Raw genomic sequence first — 24,621 nt, forward strand, 5'->3', positions numbered from 1 at the left:
AGTTTTGTTTAAATAAAGGATCAAGATTCTAGTGGAAAAGTGTTAGCTTGAGATCAGATGCTGGATTTTCATCCTCCTATATCTTCTCTTTAATTCTCTTTCTAAAGGGTTGGATGTTGGTTCTAGACTATTAAGCAAGGCTTTAGTTGTGATTCCACCATTTTACCTAAGAATTATCTCTAGTGTGTTTGGCATGTTCTAGTATGTATTTTACGTCAAACATGTATTTGACACTTTATTTTATATCCAAATTTCATGAAACAAAAAGGGTACTTAAGAATGTTCTTAGCTTCCATAAATGTAATGTATGTGAAATTAAAAGTTCTGTAAGTGATTATAACTTATTTTCTAATGGAGTTGCATATAAAGTGTTGATTAACACATTGATTGAAAAAAATTATAGCTTTCAAAGAGTACAACATTTTTGAAATCCAAAAAATGCATCTCATTATATGCTTCTTATTATATAAGCAAAAATAAATAAATAAATAAATTTTGTAAAGTTTTGAATTGGTTAAGGTGGTCAGACATTAGAGTTTTTTTAATTCTAGAAATACTATGGTACACAATTCATAATTAATTAATTATTTAGAATAGAAATACCCAAAATATGTGTCACATCTAGGAATGAGTCTTCTTCTTATATCTAGAATCTTATTAAAAAAATTTATCATTTGATTTTGATTAAGGTGGTTAGACAAATATCTACTTATTTTCAAGTCCAATTTTTTTGTATTGTTGCATTTAAATTCAATTTTTTGAGAAATCAATTTTTATTTTTTGAGATAAGTCCTAGTATTTTGGAAACTAAATTCAATTTATGAGAGATTTTTTTCTCTCAATTTTTTGACAAAAAGTTCATAACAGGTTGAAAACTGCATGTCAAGTTGAGATAACCCTAATTTACTAATTTTTAATTACCATTTAAGGGCATAGTTTGGTTGACCATGATTCCACACATACCCTAGTGTATAGTTATGATCTACTATGTATTTTATGAGTTATTTGCATTCCTCTTGAATATACTTGTTTCAAAGAAATGAATACAAAAGAAGAAAATGAACAAAGTATTATTTTGATTTTTGTCTCCTATCTCTTCTCTTTGTAATCATTTGTGGTTTATGATCAAAGATTATATATCTTAGTTGCAATTCATTTTAGGTTGTATGTCTTGATGTGTTTTCCCATTGATTAAAAGAAGCATGCAATTTCTTGATAGATCATGAAAGGGTTATAGATTTTATAGAAGGATCTGATGACTATGAGATTCAATTTGAACATAGATGTTTGATTTACAAAGTAAAAAGATAGATCAGAAATATCCTAATGTATGTGGTAATAAAGCAGAACACCTAATGGATAGGGAACTGATTTATTCATTGAACATAGATGTATCTTGTTGTTTCATATGCCTATTATCCTAATATCAGTTAATTAATCAAAATTGTTTTCCCTTTCATGTTGTAGATCTAAAAAGGATACCCACACTTTGCTTTTGAATCACATAGGTCATGAAATTAGTTATTTCATACCTTTTTCATTACATGAGCATAGAAGAATTTGGTGTTTTCATCTGCTTAATATAGATTCAGATTGATGTTTTGGTAGCTTGTACCATATGGATGAATCTAAGGTCTATTTCCTAAGTCTTATGGAGCCTAAAGTGAAGAAGGAGTTCGGCCTTATTGTTGGTCCTAATTCCTAAATAGGTTTGTTAACTATCAGAAATAGCTACACCCTAGACATATTTGTTCTTATCATTGGGTCGTTCAAATCTTCTTAAATCAGGAGTCAACTATGTCCTTGGTACAGACTAATATCTCTTAATTCCATTCTCAACACAATAGTTAGTGAACTTAGTAAACATAAACTCACCACCTCTATTAGATATGAAACATTTCAATTATTTACAAGTTTCTTTTTCAAGTCTAGCTTTATATCACTTTAACATTTTAAAAGCATCTAATTTCAATTTCATAAAAATAACTATCATAATTCTAGAATAATCATCAACAAATGGTATGAAATGCCTATTTCTATAGTAGTTATCAACTATTATTGGACCACACAAACCAATAAGAACTAAATCTAGAATTCCATTAGTTAAATGTCTCTTGCCTAAAAAACTAGACTTAGTCATCTTAGGGAGTTAACATTTCTTACACATGGCATTATTAGGTTTATGGGGAGTTAGTAAGCCTCTTAGCTTCTTCTTTCTACATACTTTGATCATATTCTCAAAGTTAACATGACACGGTCTCTTATGCTACAACCATGCATCTTGAACTTTTGCAAACAAACATGTGCTTATAGTAGGATCAAGGTAATATAGATTACCTCATATTTTCTCTCCAATACCCATCATATTTCCATTAACATCACAACTCCTTCTATTTTATTATATTCAAGCTAATAACTTGTATTATTCAACTATGCAACACTCAAAAAATTATATTGCATTCCTTAAACCCAATATGCATCCCCACATTTGATTTTATCATATAACATCAAAAAATCTCTACAATTCATAGGACATGGAACAACATTTCCAAGTTTAATAGCTCCACCTTCATATTACTCTATCTTATCAAAGTTACTAATATCACTAGTCATGTGATGTGAATATTGTTTGATTTCCCTAGGTAAGGCATAAACCGAAGAGGTTGATATTGGAATCAGAGTTCCTTTGATGACCAACAATACAGGTAGTTGGTAGGGTACAACTTGAATGTGCTGATGTGGGCCATTAGAATCTTTAGTTAAGCAATATATAGTAAGCCTCCACCTGACCTAAGCATTGAACCTACCTTAAGCCCTCCAACTAATTATTCAAACTATCAATGATCCATGGATCACTTTTACTAAAATGAGAAATAAGGGATTTGCAATCATGTACCATTTCCTCATATGGATATTTCTTAAAAGAAACATACTCCACTCTTTTATTCTTGTCATTAGTATTGGACTCAATGTGCTCTTCCTCAACAACATATTTATAATTGATTCCCTTTGTCCTTGTAGTCCTTTTTCCTTTTTGTATTCATTCTCCTTGTTCTCACTCTTGTCAATCCTATTGTTTTTGCGACATCTAGAAGCAATTTGACCAACTTTGTTACATTTATAACATATCAGAGGCAGTTTACCTTTGAATTTTCTTTTACCTCTCAGTAGCATCTCTATAAGAAATGCTACAATCTCATCTATATCTTCCCTTAAATCTCAATCACTTTCATTCATATTGCTATTTTCTTTTTTTGAATTTTGAAAGGTTAGTGATGACTTGAAATATTTCTCAATCTAAGGAACATGATGATCAATGTTACTTAATTCAAACATAGTGAAATGATCAACTCAACCATCAAGAGAAAGATTAGCACCAGACATAGAAATGAATTTCTTAATTAAAGAGAATCTTATAACATAAATAAGAAATAGTGTTCTAAGAACTATACTTACAACTTCTTAATTAGTGACGACTCTTCTATAAAATTTGATATCACTCACAAATTATTTGATTTTCTTCATATACTAAATTGTATTTTCTCCTTGTTTCATCCTCATCTCATTGTAGTTTCCTCATAGACTTTGTGATTTGGCTCTCAACACATTTTGATCTCCACCATGGACAAGTATTATAGCTTGTAACATATTACTTTAGCATTTTTATAATCTTTGACATCATCAAACTCAACATAATTTAGTAGAAAAGAGATCTCAATCATAATATTATCCTATTGTTTCTTTTTGGTTCATCTCATCAACTATCATAGAAGGGTTGGGAGAGGTGTATTAGTTATTCATATAATATGGTGTATTCTCTCCAATGCTAGATAGATAAATCATCATCTTTCTTTTCCATGGAGTGAAATTATCCTAGTTCAACATTGATACCTCTGTCCCTTACATATTTGGATATTTATCTTTCATCTCTTCAAACTTTTTTCCTTAAAGATCTCATCTCTAATACCAATTATTTCATAATAGACTAGTAAAATTCTACACATTTTTTTACTTCCATTGGTCATTTTTTTGATGCATATTGTTCCCTAATATATAATTTTTGGCATTGGGAAACATCTATGTTCAATGCAGATGCTATATCATTGATGCAATCCTCATTAAAAAATTCATAAAAAATGAGTAGTTGGTGTAAAAGATTTGATGAAAATGAGAAATTTGAATCGAAATTTTGATGATGATAATTTTTTTTTTTTAAAATTGTAATATCGACCATTTCTATCTACATAACTAGAACCATGAGAGGAACCATGCACAAACTAGAATCTACACTAGACTCCCCCCTTGTGGTCATGAGGGAAGAAATATTAATTGATAATAAATATTCATCAAACACATTCCATTTGTACACAAAGTTATTATTCCTCCTTAAAATAAGCTTTAATCAAATGAATTATTTATGGAGTCTTTACATATTTCATATTTTCATACACATTAGTGAGATTCTATAGACTTAATAAAAGTTCTAAATTAAAATCAAGTCAATCAATTTTTTTAAAAATAAAGTTTAATAGCTAATGAAAGATCACTTCTTCCTCTCACTAATCTGCTCAAGTAAGGATAAATGAACATCCAAGGGAAGGCAATGTTTGTAAGAGACTAAAATTGAAGATTTGCTAGAAAAACTATAAGATGATTCAAAAAAGGATCAAGAGAAAGAGATAATTCTTTTTAAGGAGAAGTATATCATTATAAGTTGTATTAAATAAATTGTAGATAGATTCACATAATTCTCATGAAAATATGAATAAAAAAATATTAAATAAAATATAATCCATGAAGTCTTTTGATGTAGAAACAATGTTATGTATGTCAAATATGCAACATATCTGATAGAACAATAGAAAGACCATTGCCACAATTTAAATATAAAACAAAAATGCCCAAAGATGTTTATTTCTACAACATTAACATAAAAATAGTTTATGTTTCAATGATGGATGATATCATCATTTTGTGTTCAAATGTTACAGTTGCTAATGAAAAGAATATTAAAAACATGTTGTAGCTAGAAATAGTAAACATTAATCTATAGAGTCTATGTCTTAAAAGATACATCCTCATAAATAATAAGTCAAGGGTATGTAGATGACAAGGTAAAAACTTATTCATCTTAGTCATCAAAAGACCTATAATAGAAGTAATGTACACTTTCATAAGTATGGAAATATTTTAAATGCACAGGTGTATCTATTATACAGGAAAAGTGCAAGATTCAAATATGTAAAGCAATTGACTATTTATATCATTTATCTAATGCTTTGATATGTATGATATATAAAATGGATAAATCAAGTTTATTTCATTCTAGCTATCTCAAATGCCTCCACATGAAGAAATGGACCAATGGTATTATGGCAAAATGAGGCACAACTTTAATCAGATTAGCTCATTGTATTTTTGTAGAGTTGATAGAGGTACAAAAATTAATAAAGAACTTCAAAAAATAGTAGAAATATGGGATATTGATGGGGTCCATGTCATTGAATGATCAAGAAAAATCTTTTTCAAGAATTATAAATAAAACATAAAAAAAAATGTTGTAAAGTTTTTTCAAAAAACTCGATGCTGACCACATTGGCCCCTAGAAGGGTTAAAATAGGTGTAAGGGTCTAAAAGAATGTATAAAAATAGGGAATCCCAAATAAATATTGGGGAGAGGATATAACAAGATCTATGTATTTGATGAATAGGTGTTCAAAAAAGGTAGTATTTGATAAGGTTCCTTTTGAGGCATGGCCAAGACATAGATGGATGGTTTATCAATTGATGGTATTTGGGTGTGTGTTGTATATGCATAGATGCCAAAGAAGAAAAGAAAAAAAATGGATGGCATAGGTGTAAAGTGAATCGTAACTTGTTATAGTTTAGAATCAAATGCATATAGATTGTGTAAACTAGTCATGAAGAAGATCGTCATTTCAAAATATGAAAAATTTATTGAGAATGGGTCATGGGATGGATCAACGGATAAATATTCAAGAACTTCAATTAAAGAAAAAATTATTGATGAAGAATATGTATTTGGTGATTTGGAAGGTAAAGGAGCAATAGGTATAGATAGTGCAAGACAACACTATGTAGCTACTAATAGAAACAGGAAAAAAGGAAAGCAACTACAAGAAGTGAGAGAATCAGCTCCTAGTAGCTCTAGATAGTTTGTACAACATGTGAATAATAGAAAAATAAATAGTGAAAGTTTATATCCAAATATCCTCCCCATATTTCCATGAAAAACTAAAACTTTAGACTTTAAGGAAAATTTACCAAGATGAAAGGTATGATGAATATTTTAATGATGGTCTTAATTTTGTATTATTTTCTCATTGTGATCCAATTAATTTAAAGAAGTTATGAAAGATGAGAAATGGTGTAAGGCCTTGGATGAAGAAATTGATGAAATATAGAGAAATAATACATAGGAGCTACCTGATTTGCATCTCAAGAAGCAAGTTGTTGGAGTTAAATTGGTCTACAAGACTAAGTGTAATGCTAAAGGAAAAATAGATAGGCATAAGGCATATTTGTTGGTTAAGTGGTACAAATAATAGTATGGAAGATACTATGATGATATATATGCCTAGTTTCAAAAATGAAAACCATGCATGATGTCATGTCAATTGTACCAAAGCACAAATGGAAGGTATTTCAAATGGATGTCAAGTTTGCCTTCATGAATAGAGTGTTAAAAGAAGAGGTGTATGTAGAGAACCCACCTAGTTATGAAGTACCAAATGATGAAAAAATGACTATACTTTAAAAAGTTCTCTTTGTGGACTAAAACAAGCTCTACAAGAATGGTACAATATAATTGACTCATATTTGATGAGCAATGGCTTTATGAAAAGAAATGGTGAGCCCATTCTTTATGTAAGGAATCTAATGGTAAAGTTCTAATTATTTTGTTGTATGTAGATGATCTAATTTTTATTGGGAATAATAATTTCCATATTTCTTATTTTAAAAAGGATTTGGGTCCCTTCAATTAATATTTAGGAATAGAAGTAAAGCAAATGCATGATCAAAAGGTTCACAAATTTGGGTGATCACAAAACTTGTTTTTTCAGAGCTTATTTTGAAGTAAGATTTCTCCAAAGACTAATTTTATTGCCAAGGAGTGATAATTTGGAGGAATGATACTTAGAGAGTAAAATATATAGAAATACTAAACATCATGATAAAATATAGGATTGATTGAGCTTTCATAGAAGTGAATGAGTCATAAAGGAATTTGGTCCCTGAGGCTACATAAAGGATACAATGATGAAGTTTTGGTTCATTTTAAAGTTTTAGCATTAAACTAATATGTTCAAATCTTCCAAGAATTCCAAAATAATGTGTTGATTACATCATGATTCTTGAATACAAAGAAACTTAGCATATCATTCACAAAGATATAATCTAACACAAGGTAAAGATCTGTGACGCCTTGCCCCGACCCATCGTAGCATAGTGATACATTACCCTTTTTTTTGTTATTCACGACTCGAGATGTCGAGACATTATCTGATGCTTAGAACATATTTTATTATTTCATATTGTGTGATGTTATTTCCAGATATATTTGATGATTGTCATTTAATGCCCATGTATATGTATGTTGATGAAATCAGTAAAATGAGGGATTAACACATTGAATTGGAATCTTTATGATTAAAGATATAAGTAGGATGCAAGAAAACCTTGATTTATGTATGTTTCAAATTATGTAAATTTCTGATACGTATATATGTACATGTGATTTTTGGGACTACTGATGTGTGCAATGAGTGTGAAGATATTTAGCCGAGAAACCCTATGGAGGAACAAAACTGATCTCCATGTGCTAAAATTTGGAAACCCTATTGTTCGTAATTATGCTCTTTCAGTGTCGCTAGACACTCGTAAAATGTTCATGTGCTTAATTTTCTAGTCAGAGTTGTTAGATGGACCTATTTTATTCCTAGATTTTATTTTGACTCTAACCTCTTCCCTAAGGCTTTAAAACATGTTTTTTTTCTAACCTTTGGGTGTGTGTATGGGTTAGGGGTCTTTTCCAACCCCTAAACCCCTAGCTTTGACTTTTGAGGGCACTCAAAAAGCCCCTTTTTGCCTTTGTGCGAAAATTGCAAGTGGTTGTCATGAGTTGTCTTACCCCACCTCCTCTTAGGGTTTAACCATGGTGTAGGTTGAGTTAGGAGTTTCTAGTGTGGCTAGTGGGTGGAAATAGTTATTGCTCCTTTTGGGTGGTTGAGTTGGAGGCTTATTTAGAGGCCTTCCTTGGTCTAGTGGTTTTGTTACCCAATCTCTACATTTAGAGAAGATTTCTTGAAGCTTGAAGGAAGGAGGGATACTCTACTCAAATTGGTTCATTGCCATTACCTCTTTGTGAAGGTAGGAAACTCCCATCTCCCTTATTCAGTTTTTATGATTTGTTTCATGTTCTTGTTACCTTGTTATTGTTTTACTGTTGTATGGTTGTGGGTATGTTGGGAAGTTTTGTAAACCTTGTTATTTTGGTTGTTTTCCTTTCTTGTTTATGTTTGAAATTTTGAGTTTCCTTCCATGGGTGTTTTGGTATTACTCACCCTAGGAGAGGGTAGAAGTGACCAATTTTGGGAGAGGTCTGTTTAGTTGGACTCCAACCTATGTAGAGTCTCTTCTCAGGATGAGAAGAGGGATAAAGGGTAGGGTGTTATGGGCCCCTACCTGTCAGCACAAACCTCGTATGAGTATGGAAAGTTTAAATGGAAGAACGGAAGTTCTTGGTTATTGGCCTCGATTGGGCATCTGAATTGGTGTTGTGCTTGACTTCTCCAGTTGGAAGAATCCACCTCTCCCTAGTCTTGATTCACTGTGAATCTTATTGTGTAAACCATGTATGATTATGCATGCTTGATGTTATTTTGGTTTTGCTTGGTTGTCACCCGATCAGTTATTGGTTTCCTCCATGGTTCTTGAAAAGAGATTCAGAAAACATTACATATTCCTTGATTTGATCATGAAGAAAATTTGATAAAATTATTGAAAATTGGGATTGAGATCCTATTGTAAATTGTATTTTTTTTTTTTTACCTTATTATATATGGCAACAAAGCCGGGTTTTCTTCCTGATTCTTTCTCGGCTGAGCCTTGAATCAGGTTGATAATAAAATAAGTGATTGAGTAAATTTACTTCTTTTAAAATTTTTGTATTCTATGTTGTCATATGAATGTGTATCAAAGATAAGATGCAACCATGATGTTCAATTATACATGATTCAATTTGTGATGTATGGTGATGCCTCTATTCATATGGACTGTAGAGAGAGATGTTGCTAATCCATGTAAATGCATGGTGTCTTTATCAAGTTTGAAATGATTTAGTTCATGGTTGATTGTGTTGAAAATAAATTTGCAAGAACATGTAGGAAGAATTATGTCAAGAGATCCAAGCTAAAATTGAAACATGATAGAGAAATAACTTTGTGTATTTTGATACTCCTTTCAAAAGGAATGGAACATTATCATTTTGATCTCTTATTTTCTCAATTGCCTTAAGACTAGTTTAGTCATTATGTTGTTCCAATGTTGCTCCATCAGTTTTATTAGATAGTTAAATGAATACGTAGATGGTTATTTCATGTAGTGTGGTTTCATTGAAATGCATGGCCATTTGAGGTTCATGGAAATAATAAGCTAGAAATTTATAAGAGAATGCATACACCTAGTGTGGTAATATAGTTGCAAAAGAAAAATATACATTGAGTTTCAAGAGAGAGTAGACAAATTATCAAATAATCCACCTACAGGATGCTGGAGTTTGTATGAGAGAATGTAATAATTCTTATTTTGTAACGGAGAATATTCTAATAATCTATTAGTGTTTAAAATTAGAAATAAAACAATATATATATAAATGATATCTAATAAAATGCATATGTTATTAAACCTTTATAACTTTAATATTCTAATATCCTTTCTTACCATAAAAACTTTATGTCATCAATGCCCAACTTTCTCTCCTTGGGCGTCAATCTTAGAAATGCATATTTTAAGAGTTTTCTTTTTAAAAAAATGGATTGCAAGTCATGGGTCATCACATGGGATGATGTCATTCTGACCCTTGTCCCATCCCTCCCCCTCAGCATTTGGAAATGGAAGCAGGTGTTGGGGAAAAGCATTTAAATTTAGTTGATTTAACATGCTAGCAAGCAGGTTTGTGCTTATGTCCAACCTTGAGCCTTGTTGTACACTGACCTCCCACTTGGGGCCGACTCAGGCCTGGGATAGTACGTGCCGAGTCAGACTCGGGCAGCGTGCAGCCTGGAGATGTGAGGGCCTCGTGGGGTGGGGCAGGCCTAGGAGTAGGGTGGGCTTAGGGGGTTGGTAGAGTTAGTAGGTGTGTAGGGGGGGGAGCTTAGAATAGGGGGCTAGTTGTAGGTAGTTCTCATTTAAGTTTTCTTTTAGTGTGTAATTAGTATGTTTAGATAGTTTATTAATTATGTTAAGTTGTGTTTTATTTAAATGTTATTAAATATGTTAGAGTGTTAAGAGTTTAGTTTAGTTGTAGTTAGATTAGGAGATAGTGTTAGGTTAGTTTTAAACTTTAAGTTTAGTCTTAGATTAGTTAGTTATTTAATTATTTGATCTTATTTCTTTATTAACATTATTAATTTATATATATATGTATGTATATATATATATATATATATATATATATATATATATATATATATATATATATATAGTTAGTTTAAAATGAAATTTTAAATTGTTAAAGAATAATTAGTTGAATTAATAAAGTTTAAGGTTATCTTATGTTTGTTTAAGGACGTTGTTTGTAATTGATAATATTTATTTTGTTACTTAGTTATGTTTAAATAGTAATTAGCTAGTTTTAATTTAAATGTACTCCAATTGTTTGACCATTAAGTAGATTAAATTATCAATTAATTGGCTATTTAAATAAATTCTAAGGTAGTTTTTGATTGTTTTGTTATTGCAAGAAATTTTAGATCCGAATTCATGTACATTGTTATGTAAGTAAATTTGATCGCATATCATTGCAAATTAATGTAAATGTTAAAACCAATAGAGAATGTTGGATTGTTTCCTTTATCATTTAGCCAAAAGTTAAGAGTAACTTACATTGTTAGTATCTTTTGATATGTTTAATTCTTAAATAGCATAACTCAAGATCGATATCAATCTAATAACAAAAGTTTCAAAATCTTAATGATGTAATCGCCCTCATGTTTATAACCTTAAGACGTAAAGTAAAGAACCTTTACTAAAACTATTATCAATCATTTCAAACCTAGGGCATGTTTAATTATAAATTCAAAAAAAAAAATTGTGTGTGTGTTTTTTGCCTTCAAGTTTTGGGCATGACAAGATCCAAACATGTCTTAATAAAAAATAGAGCATTCATGTTGGTAATTGAAAGTTGATTTGAATGTTATGAGAGGAGTATATTGAGAGTGAATTGATGTGAAAGGTGTCTATGAATTCTTAAACAAATATTTTTTTCTTGGATTAGAAAAAGTTTCAGATTTGATATAGATTGTAATGACATGACAATAAGGTATAAAACTAATTTTGTTTCATCTGGATCTTGATGCATAGTGAATCCAAGTTGGTTATCATCATGGGAAAATCCTTGGATGTTTCTAAATGTTTCTTCCATGGTAAGGGTAAGGAAGATGCTATATGGTAAGGTTAATATATAGTCGCTTATCCTAAATACTAATAGGAAAGAGAAAATTTGTTAAGCTTGGAGTTTTGGGTTATGGATAATATGTAAATGCTGACATGATCAAGATATGACAAAAATAAAATTAATGGTTGATGTAAGGATGATCAAGATTATTTAACATGCTCTGATGTAGGGATGATCACAAGAGTATAATTAGCAAGGAAAAGGTGTATATTTATAATGAAGGATGAGAGTTTGAGGATTACTATTCAAACATAAAGATTCTTACATAACAACAACTATGCATTAAGGTAATGATGATAGGAAAATAAAAAATCATTATCACTATGAAATGTAATAGAATATTGCATGGATTAATGATTTTATAACTTCTACATGATTAGAACATCTAATGTTGTCCACTCTATACCAAAAAATCAATTGATTAAAAAATTACCATGTTTAGAATCTTATTACAGGAAATAATAGTTTATGCAAAAGATACCTTAGTTGATCATGATGATTATGTTGATGTTAAATAAAACTTCAATACTTGTAATTTTTAATAAGGGGGATAATTCAGACAATGTAAATGTATATACATCAATTCCAATTATGTTTTAAAACATTATGGAAGAATTCTCAATACACCTTTAAAGAGAAATATCAACACAATAGAAAATCATCACATTAGCGTATTGGTAAAAAAAATTATTGCCCATATCAATGAAAAACTTAAATAGAGATTTTTTATGAGGCAGGTGAATGATAAATAAATAGGTTCTAGAATGAGTTATTAGATGGAGCAATATGGTTATTTATATTTGATTTAACAACTAGTATTGCTACCATCCTATTCCCTGTATGGTCTCCTTAGGTCTTTCTTTTGAAATATTACAATTTCTAATTACCCTACTCTCCTTAGGATCCTATATATGAGGTCCTTTTCCATTCAACTAGTGCACACCAACTAGGTAGAACAAACGTTCCTTTACTACTTTCGAGGCTTGTTTTGACCTTATTTCTTCCTCTTGATTAACTCCACAAATAACCCAACTTAATAACTAACACCCAAACTAAAGGTATGAGAATCTCATAAGGAACTAGGATACTCTCCAATAATTACTACCACAATTGAAATTGAAACCCTAATTTAGATCTTTAAAAACACATAAAGTTGCACAAAATTACTTGCCAAATGTCTACAAGCAACTAACTCTCCATTTGATAAAAAATTGGATTAACTTACAAAAATAATTAATAAGTGGGTAAAAAGTCATGGATTTAGACACCCTTTTCATATTACTAAATTATTATTGATGTCTTAGGCCCTCAAAGCATCCTTATAGTATGACCTACTTTCATACCTAAAAATTAGGGTTTGCAAAGATATTGAAACTATTTTGCAAGAAATGAGTTTTACCCTCATAAACTTCACCAATGCCTCTCCTTTAATATGGGACTCTACCGCACATTCTTCTATCACATTAAAATATTTTATTGAAGCAATCCTAATATTCAATCCTTCCTAACACTTCTGCACATGAACGTGATCCCTAGCCATGCATTTCTGGCTTGCCTAGGGCATCACCAAAAAAAAATTCCCTTACTTTCTAGGGCCCCTCATTCACTATATAGTATGTACAAGGATTCATTGTCTTAATCTAAAGAACCCGTATAGATCCTATGGTGGGAGGAGGAGTTGTGATTCCATTTTTCTTAGTTGTCTAACTCAAAAAAAAAGCATGCAAGAAACAAGACAATTTATTTAACCAACTAAAAAAATAAAAAACCACAAACTAATGATCGATAGAGTCCTAAAATTTAATTCTTGTAATACTCATAATCACTTAAAACACAATTTCAATCCATAAAAGTTCTAGAATACTCAGAAAGCATAAATTAGAACTGATTTCTTGTTGTTTAGTCCACACACCCAAAAAACTTAGAAACTTCCAACAAAATCAAAAGGTTGAGGATGGAGTTAAATAATAATCCAAATTCTCATTCTAACTATTTTAGATAGTTACTAAACCTCATCAACAAAGTTTCTCAATACAACAAAAAGTTATCAATGTTTTTACATCTTTTCATGTTTTCCCCTCAAACATGGTCCAAAGACTCAAAAAATTTACCAAAAGCAATAAATATAATTAAAACATGTAAAATGGATATTAAAACACTTATTTATCCATCCTACCCTCCAAAACACACAAATTCCATATTTGACCTACTCATGCAACATGGACTAACTAAGGCTTATTAGGGCCTTCTACACTTAACCTTTCTCACCCTAGGACTATATTATTTCAACCAAACCTTGCAAATTTAAAAAAGAGAGATGCCTAAATCTGATGGAAAATCAATATTATAAGCATTTACTCCATATTTGGCTATGATTTTGCAAGGCCCCACTCTTTTCATATGTAGCTTAGTTGGCAAACCTTTCTACAACCTAGACTTGTTTAAATTCACCATGACATAATCTCCAATATAAAACTTAATATCTTTTCTTTTTTCATCTACCTTGGCTTTCAATTTTTTAGTGCTATCTTGGATGGTTTTCTTCACTTGCTCTTGGATTTATTCCATGGTTTGCGAAAAATCTTTAGCATGTCCACTTCTATACTCCATTCCTCCAAAATCCCTCAACTCACATACACCCCTTGGATGCATCACATTCACAGTTTCAAATGGTCTTTTACTTGTTGTCTTATTCTTACTTTCATTGTAAGCATATTCTTCTTGGGGAATGATCACATCCCATGTTTCCTCATACTTCTTAATTATGCACCTGAAGAGGTTACCCAACACTCTTTTAACCACTTTAGTCTGACCATTAGTTTGAGGATGGTAAGCTCATCAAAATGATAGTAAGTATGCTTCATAAAACCTTCCAAAATTGGCTCATCAACTTTAAATCTCTATCTGAAAAAATGCTCAAGGGATTTCAATGAATCGTCACAACCTCCTTAAGGAATAAGTGTGCAATGTAGCTAGCATTATTGGTAGTCTTACATGGAACAAAGTGCCCCATCTTACTAAATCTATCAACTGCTACATACATACTATCATAATCCTATTTTTTCTTGGGTAGACCTACTATAGAGTCCATGGTCACACACTCCTATGGCCTATTTAGAACTAGTAAGGGATGATATAGTCCTACATTACTCATTCCACTCTTGGCTTTCATATACACCATGCATTTCTCTACATACTTGGACACATCCTTGACTAGTTTAGACCAATAGTAGAACCTTTGCTTTAGTTCTAGAGTTTTTCTCACACAAAGATGTCCACTTAGACTCCCATTATTATTTTCATGAATTAATTTCTCCCTTATTGATCTCCTTCGTACACATAATTGATTTCCCTTAAATAGAAATCCATTTTGTAAGGTAAATTCAAAGAACTTTCCATTAAATGTTTCTCAAAGTTAGAACATACCTTATAGGCCTTTGCAAAGTCCTCATCCTCCTTATAGAGACTCTTCAAGATTTTTGTCCCAATGCTATGTAACTGAACCTCTTGGATATTGAACAATCTCATGCTCAATGCATCTTCCACCTTGTTCATCTTCCCTTTCTTATGCTTGATTTTGAAAGTGAAAGCTTGTAGGCATGCCATCCATTTAAATTGTCCATTACTCAGATTTCCTTGAGTGTTGATGAAGCTGAGAGCTTTATTCTAAGTAAACAAAAAAAATCCCTTGGTCAATAGGTAATGTCTCCAGTTCCTTAGAGACTGAATAAGGGCATAGAGTTCAAGTTCATAGGAAGAATACTTCTTTTTGGCTTCATTTAGTTTTTCACTAAAAAAGGCTAATGGCCTACCTTCTTGACTCAACACTCCTCCTATTGCTAGGCCACTTGCATCACACTATATGGTAAAAAGTTTCTCAAACCTATGCAATTGAAAAAAATTTTGGGTAGCTACTTATTTCTTTAGCATCTCAAAGGATTTCTCTACTTATAGAGCCCACTAGAACTTAGAATTGACTCCACCCTTACTGGTATTTAGAAAATGTGTACATATGCCACTAAAATTGCTAATAAACTTTCTATAAAACTAAGTTGGACCATGAAAACTTCTTACCTTAGTAGATGTAGTAGGCGGTGGTCAGTTCAAGATAGCTTCTACCTTCTCTTGATCCATCATCAAGGACCCCTTTGACACAAAAAGGCTCAAATAAAATAGCTCTTGTTCATAGAAGTCATGCTATTCAAGGTTTATAGAAAGATTTTCCTCATGTAGTTTCTGTAATACTGCCTTTCTCTTGTTGAAGATTAGTATATCATCTAGATATAAAACCACAAATCTTCCAGTGAAGTCCTTAAGAAATTCATTCATGAGCATCATGAATGTGTAGGAGCATTTGAGAGACCAAATCACATCACAAGTCATTCATACAACCCATATATTGTCTTGAATGTTGTTTTTCATTCATCTCTATCCTTAATCCTGATTTGGTGGTACCTACTCTTCAAGTCCAACTTGATGTAGAACATAACACCTCCAAGATAATTAATGAGATCCTCAATCCTAGGTATGGGGATCCTATACTTGATTGTGACCCTATTTATAGTTTTTGAGTCTATGAATAGCCTCCATTATCCTCCATTCTTGGATGATAGTACCATAGGGACTACACTTGGGCTTATTCTCTTCTTGATCAAGCCTTGATCCAAAATTTCGTGCACTTATCTTGCTACTTGCTAGTTTTGTTTTGGAGTAAGCTTGTATGCTACCTTGTTTAGTACGAATACACTATGAAAAAGGTCCATTTAATGGTGTATCACCCTCCTTTCATAGAAATAATTCCATCACTCACAATGTCTTTGTACTTTTCAAGAAATGCTTGTACCTCTTCAGGTAATTAGTCTTTGACTATCTTCTCTTCTCTCTTGGACTTTGGCATAACTGCATGGCTTTCATTTTAATCATCTTTGAGATCCTTGATAAATTCTTTTCCACTACAAAAGGACACACTAAGAACCTTAAACTATGGCTCATCTCCATCCAACAAAGATTGATTTTTAAATTTTTTGCCTCCTTTCTTGAATGATTTGGATTTTTCCTTCCGATCATATATTGTTTCTCTATCAAACTACTAGGGCCTAGCTAATAGTAGATGGAAATAATCCATGGGTAAGATGTCCAACAATAGCCTATCTTTGTACCCTACTATAGAGAAATCAAACCTAGTCTATTCATTCACTAGTATACTTTGGCGCTTATTGAGCCAAGTCACCTTGTATGGATTCACATGGGGTATATTGGTCAAATTAAGCTTGTTGACTACCTCCTCTGATACTATGTCATCAGTAGATCTTGAATCCACCACCACTTTACACAACTTCCAAAGAATCTTACATATAATCCTTAAAAAGTCTCTTCTATGATTAGGTTCACTAGGAGCTGGTTGTTTGATCAATACCCTTCTAAACATAAGGTTATCACCTTTTTTTGATTCTGTGTTATCCACTTCATTTTCCTTTCCACTAGAGTTGTCCTCTCAATAATATGCCATAATTTTGTAATGGTTTGAAGAAGAAGGATTTTCAAGCCATGTACATGTTGGATTACCTAGTTGGCCACATTTATAACACTTCATTCTAGTAAAGTAAGAGTTACTTCTATCTGATCTTCTAACTCTGCTATAACCTCCTTGGTTACCTCTTCCTCTACTATAACCTTAGTGATCTTGGTCTCACCTTGGTTCCTCTAACATTACCTCTTACTTCATATCCTCCTGTTTGTTCCCTTTGAGTTTTGCCCTTGCCTCTATTTATGAAGTTAGATTCCCCTTTCTTTCTAGTCTTTTCTTCCACCTTTAGGGCTACTTGATGATACTTTTGAACAATAGTAGGTTTCCATAAGCTTAGCTCCTCTTAGATATTCCATTTTAGACCACCAAAATATCTATTGACTTTTATTGGCTCCCCTTATTTCTTCTTGGACCTAATGCATAACCTATGTAACTCCCCTATATTAGAGGTCACATCAAAGTCTCACTATTTTAGACCTTGTCTCTTATTGACAAGTTGAATTTCAAAGTCCACTAGTAGGGTTATTTCCCATACTAATCCTCCCATCATGGACATATTTCTACTAATTCAATGATGATCCCCCAAGTCTTGACTTGGCCACTTTGATCTTTTGTGCCTCTGACACCCCTTCACATTCAAACTTATTCTCCATCCCATTTAACCAATCCATCACTGGGTCTATCTCCATCTTCCCACTAAATAAGGGCACACCTCCTAAATATTTCCCTCATAGGGCTTGTATAGCTTTCAAAGAAGGCTCTTTATTCAAGGTAGGTTTTGGCTCAGGGACAACATCTTCTTCTTCTATCTCCTTACCATTAACATTTTTGTCCTCTTCATTTTTCTTGGTTACATCAGCAACTGCATCCAACTATATCTTGAACTCTTCTTAGGCTTCTTCAAGAACTCTATTCTTATCCTTTTTCTCATCAAAATCTTTGGATAGATCTTTATTTTTAACCAAAATTCACTCACCCATAGACTCTTTAGTAGTTGTAGACAAACACTAACTTCCCAAGTCCTCAACTTGCTCTGGTACCAGTCTGATGTAACAACTATTTTTTCTCCCACCCTAGTTCTTTCTAGGGTATCCTTAGGTATTTATTTTAACCTATCATGGTTTCTAGTCATTGTACTCTCCTTAGGATCCTATCTATGAGGTCCTAGTCCATTGAACTAGTGCACAAGAATGAGGTAAAACAAATATTAGTTTAATAATTCCTAAGCTTTCTTTGACCTGATTGCTTCCTATTCATTAACTCCACAAACAACTCACCTTCATAAATTACTAACCAAGTGAAGGTATGATTATCTCATAAGGCACTAGGATACTCTCCAAGAAATGCTACCACAATACAAAATTACTTACAAAAAGGCTACAAACAATTAGGCACCCATTTGATGAAAAATTGGATTAAATTGCAAAAATCCTCAATAAGGGGGTAAACCAATAATGAACTCAGACACCCTTTTTAGATTACTAAAGGATTCTTGAGGTCACAAGCCTTTAAAACATTCCTATGATACACCCTTATTTCATGCCTAAAAATCAAGGTTTGCGAAGATATTGAAGTTGGCTAGCAAGAAATGCATTTTACCCTACTTAGAACTTTCACCAATGCATCCCCTTGTAGTTATGACTCCATCACACATAATTCTATCACTTTTCATTATTTTAATAAAGAAATCCTATCATTCAATCCCTCCTAACACTTTTTGCACTTGATGGTGATTGCTAGCCATGCATCTTTGGCTTGCCTAGGGCATTACAAAAAAAAACAACTTCCCTTGCTTTCTAGGTCCCCTAATTGGCCTCTAAAAGGCCATTATTTTGAGAACCTTTTATCTTGTTTTTAGAAAATTATCTTGTGGAGACATTTTATGACTCTATGCTCTAAGAAAAGGAACTTATGTTTTTATGAATATATTATCTATATGTTAAGACATGAAGATGAAGTATAGATAGTTCATATATGTTGTGTTTGCTTGAATCTATGGACTTCTATGGTACAATGAAGGAATATTACATGCTAATAAATGTTTCCTCATTTATGCTATGTTTGGGTAGATTCCTTCCTATAGCCATAGGATTTTTAAAGAGTTATATTTTGAACATTATACCTTTTCTAACATTTATGATGAAATGAATATATACATGTATGTGGAAGTTGTTATGTTCAATGTTTTGTAGGTACTTACAACTTATATTTGAAGTCAACATTTCAACACTAAGTCAAAGATGACCAAATTGATGAATCAACACAACAAGAAGATTATTGTGTGATTTATGTTATGGTAGTGCATGAATATAGCATCCTCAACCTGCTATATTATTGGAGGAGTTAAATCATAGTTGATGATATTTTTATTGTAAACTTTATGAATCTTTAATTGATTGTCAATAATGGAGTGATTGTAGAGGTAGGAAGTTGTTGTAGTTCTCCTTTAATTAATGCCTATTTTAGCTTTGCAAGAATCTTTTGGCTGGGAGAAAGATAAAATAGATCAATTTCTCATAACAGTAGTGGATAATCTCATTTTTAATTAGATGTAATCTCCTACTATGAATGAATAGAATACAAAGTTCAAGTTTCCATCTTCTATCTTGATCATCTTTTATATTCACTCATCCAAGGGGGCCCACATGGTGAGTGAATTTCTTTGTTAAAATAGATTTCATTTCCTTGTTTTTTTCTTTGCATAGTAGACTTATGTTGTTCTTGTAACCGTTGATAATAGAATCATTGAACTATTCCTACAACATAGGTGAACAGATAGATTTACTATTTGTAGCATTACTCTAAGCTTTAAGATAAGATGTTATTTTAGGTCCTAGCTTAGTTTCCTTCATCATTATTTTTATGTTTTAGTTGTAAAGACTTAAAGAGGAATTATAGCATATACTTTGCAACCAACCTCTCAAGCTTACTCTCCTAGATTGAAAAAATAAAATAAAGTTACTATGTTATTCTTAGAAAAACACATGATTGTATCTAATCACGGAGTTATTGTGAAAGGATGTCCAATCCTTTGTTATAGAGGCATTTAGCATATTGACCATTTTTGACACCATTACTGGGGAAGGTACCAATCTAATTCAACCCTAAACTCATTATGTTAGTTTAGATTTCACATTATTTTTCATGCATAAAAGAACAAACCTCCTTTGGAGATTTCTTCCCCATAATATTTAGGAAGACATTTTTAATCCTGAACCTGATGAACCTCACAACAAGAATGAAGAACCTTTTCAAAATCCATTCACTGCTGCTCAAGCATGAATACCCTCATCCTTCAATAAATTCTTGCATTTGAATGATCTCTTTGTTGAACCTAAATACCAAGATAATCCACTTTCCCTTGTCATCTATCAAGAACCACTACTAGTACCTCCTCTAAGAATGGCTCAGCCTCAGCCCAAACCAAAATTTCCTTTTTCCTATCCCTCCTTAGCAGGTAACCTAAATTTGAAAAATGTACCTATTGTTGCACTTCCTAAGTTTTTTGGCCTAATCACTGAAGACCATGAAACCTTTCTATTTGAGTTTGACATACTATGTAGATGTTATGACTATAAAAATGATGCCCACAAATTGAAGTTATTTTCTTCTACCCTAAAAAAAGCTACTCTAAGATTGTTCATGGGGTTGGGTCCCAATGTTTTATTGTATTGGCCTATAATGAGCAATGTGTTTCTCACAAAGTATAAGAAATATTGCAAGGGTCAAGATTTCAAAGGCGATGACATTTTCCAAATGTCCCAAAAGGATGATGAAACATTGGAAGATTATGTTTCCTAGTTCATGTTCAACCTACAAAATAATACACAACAATAATTGAATGAGGAATCAAATAAACATCTTTTTCTAAGAGGTGTAAATGATGGAAGCATTGAAGCTCTAGACCTTATGGTAGGAGGAGATATCACTCAAAAGACTTGGAATAGAGTATATGCATGGATTATTCTAGAGCTACTATGAAGAAAGGTAGGGGACTTAGAGATCTCCCACATAAGTCCAATAGATGTTTAGGAGCATCCAAGATGGAATTATCTAATTTTCTATCAAATTTCAAGCATAACATCATTAATGATATAGCCACTCAGGTAGGCACCATGTAAGCTAGAGGAAAGAAAGATGAACCTGATGCCATGTTGACTAAATACTATCAATATTGTAGAGAAAAGAAAAGACATTGTAGATGTAAGTTTGTTGTATGTATGTAGACACAACCAATGCCAACCAAGTTCAAATCCATTGATGAAAATGGAGAGGTACTTTATGTCACTCAAAGAAGGCCATGGGATCAAATACAAGGTATGCCACAAGATCCTCTTCAAAGTTATAATAATAATAATCAATGGAAAAAAATTCAAAATATATTTGTAGTGAAAATAATAGTTGGCAACAAACTCAGTAGGGTTGGCAGTAACCTTAGCAGTGTTGGCAAAAACCCTAGCAAGGTTGGTAGCAACCTCAATAGATTTGGCAACAAACTCAAAATTAGAATACCCAATCTAGACAAAAAACCCTATTGCTACGACCTCAAGAGCAAGCTCCAATGCCTCTTCTTGTAGCCACTAATAATCCTCCCAAGAAGACCAAACTACCAGTTCAACATAATTCTAATCTAAACAATACTTAAAAGAAAGCTCAAAAACAAAGCTATACCTTCTCATTGAATGATACTCACTTAAGGTTAGGCATCACTCTTCTTGCACCCCGAAAGCCTATAATAGCTGAAGTTGAAGACCATTTGACTAAGCATACATATGAGTCAAATTAGCAAACCTCTCTTGTAGCCAAAGAACCTCCATTTCCCCATAGGTTGATAGAACAAAGCCAAGCTATAGAGAATCATATAGTCATTGATTTTATTAATCAACTACAATAGGTGATAGTAAAAATACCATTACTAGATGTTATTAAGGAAGTCCCTACTTATACTAAAGATATTAAGGAAGCATGCATTAAGTAGCTAGGAAGGAAGAAGAAAGATCCAAAAATCATTCATGTCCTAGGACAATTGTCTAACTTCATGCTTGAGAAATTAATTATACCTAAATACTCTAACCTCAGAAGTCCTATAGTTATAGTTCCTATTCATGGGATCCAAGTTTGAAATGCTTTGGTTGAACTAGGGACATCTATTAATGTCATGACAAAGGAGGTATTCTCTTAGCTACATGTCATTGGCCTTAGAGAGACACCCACCATACTTCAAATTGCTTATAGATCTAGCCTTAGATTAGATGGGATGATAGAAGATGTTATATTCACCTTAAATTCCTAGGAGTATCCTATTGATTTTTTTGTTCTCTCCCCAAAGGCTAATATGGGAGTATATCCACTAATTTTTGGAAGACCATGGTTGGCCATTGCAAATGCCTATATAGCTTGTAGATTTGGGAAGATGAAAATATCCAATGGTATCCATGCAAAGAACCTATCTTTATACTCCCTTGCCCAACCATTGTTACTAAATGACCAAGTAATCTAGCTAGACTTGGGTGATGATGATCCAAAACAAAATTCTATCCATAACTTGATGAGGATAGTTATTAAATCATTTATACCTTCTCAAGAAGAAGCTAAAATAATTTCATCCATTATTCGAAATGAATATGGAACAAAATCTCAAATGTGTCTTCAAGATGAACATATCTTAGAAACCATTTTACCATCCCTAAATTCACCACATCATTCAAAAGCTTCATAGTTTCTCCATTTATTATCACCTCATGAGATGAATTTTTCTCCTATTTCCCAATTATTCATGATAGATAAGATTATTAAGATGCAACTTCGTCTACAAAAAGAATTGAATGTAAAAAATGCCTTATCACCCTCTCAGTAGAAAGCTATGTTGTAGTTACTGCAAGAGAATCAAAGTGCATTTACTTGGGATTACATGGACATGAAAGGATTAGACCCTACTCTACACTTACAAGATCTACATCATCCCTAACTTCAAACTTTTTTGACATTCTCAAAGGAGAGGTAACCCTATCTTAATGTTGGAATTACAAATGGAAAACATATACTTTTGAGAGGGGAGGGGGGGAGGTTAATTAGAAGTATTAATTTTAAACCAATAAAACCTTTAATTTAAAAACAATGCATGCATTAACATATTGAAATAACATGTAAATTAAATGCATCCACATAAACACTTGACACTAGATATGACTGCCTATAAACCATCCAAATGGGAACGTAAAACTTGGGTGGAGATGACACCCACAATTCTCCAATATTGAAGTAATAAAGTGTCACCTGTTAAGGTTGCATAGTTTGACCATTGTCATGATCTTCCTTGTGAAAAGCTTACCTTGTTAAAGGGTTGCAAAGGATTGTTGGATCCTACCCTATTAAAGGATTTTGAACACCCTATTAGAAGTGTGTCTGGCTAAAGAACTTTTAGAAAATTCACTTGGAAAGACACCCTGTTAAAGGATTTTACAATGAATGTTAAATCAACATTAATCCAAAGGATTTCACCCTATTAATATAGTTGTTAGAAAGTAATAGTAGAACGTTTGAACTGATGACCTAAAACTTTGCCTGGCTGGTTTTAGATCATAGTTCTATCCATCTTGATCCTCTGGATTTGTTATAACAATTCTATATCTCTTTTCCTCTATTCTACGAACTGATTCTACAATTCTTTCACACTTCTAAGTCACCTTGAACACTTTTAAATTAATTCACCCCTTCTCTCCCTTCAATTCTTTACTCACATTACTTTCTCAAACATTCCAACTTATGGGGCTTCATCTTCCTTAAAAATATTTTTGGTGGTTTAGGGTTAGGTATGAATCTATTATTGAGATTGATTCATTTTCCCACTTGATCCCTTCCAATTTTTTGATTAGTTTTATGTTGATTGCATAGGAAAACCAAATAGATTCAATCTTATCTTCAAAGCTTCAAGATCTATCCATAAGTAGACATAAAAATGGTTTATAACATTATTTGTGCCATCACAAACAAGTAGGTCCATTCTATGTTACTCAGCACTTGATAATGCTGATTCTCGACACTTGTTGTAATTATGTTTGGCTCGACACTTGAACTTGCTCGGCATTAACTGTATTCTAAGCACTTGAATTAGTTGGCACATGAGTGACTTGACACTCATTGCAACTTGACATCTATACATATTATACTCAGCATGTATTACTAGCTCACCATGAACTTAGTAAATATCTTAAGTGTGTTGACACTCAATTGTCAAAACCAAACCAAGATCAACAGTCTTCATCTTTGACTTGAGTGTCAAAAACACTTAACTATATATAAAAAAACAAATTTCCTCAAGTATAATATATACATAGTTCAACATATATACAAATCTTCAAAATTTTCAATACTCTACAATAGACTCATATACCTC

This window comes from Cupressus sempervirens, chromosome 5, assembly GCF_028749045.1.
Source record: "Cupressus sempervirens isolate cs-2001-9-10 chromosome 5, ASM2874904v1, whole genome shotgun sequence".
Taxonomy (NCBI): domain Eukaryota; kingdom Viridiplantae; phylum Streptophyta; class Pinopsida; order Cupressales; family Cupressaceae; genus Cupressus; species Cupressus sempervirens.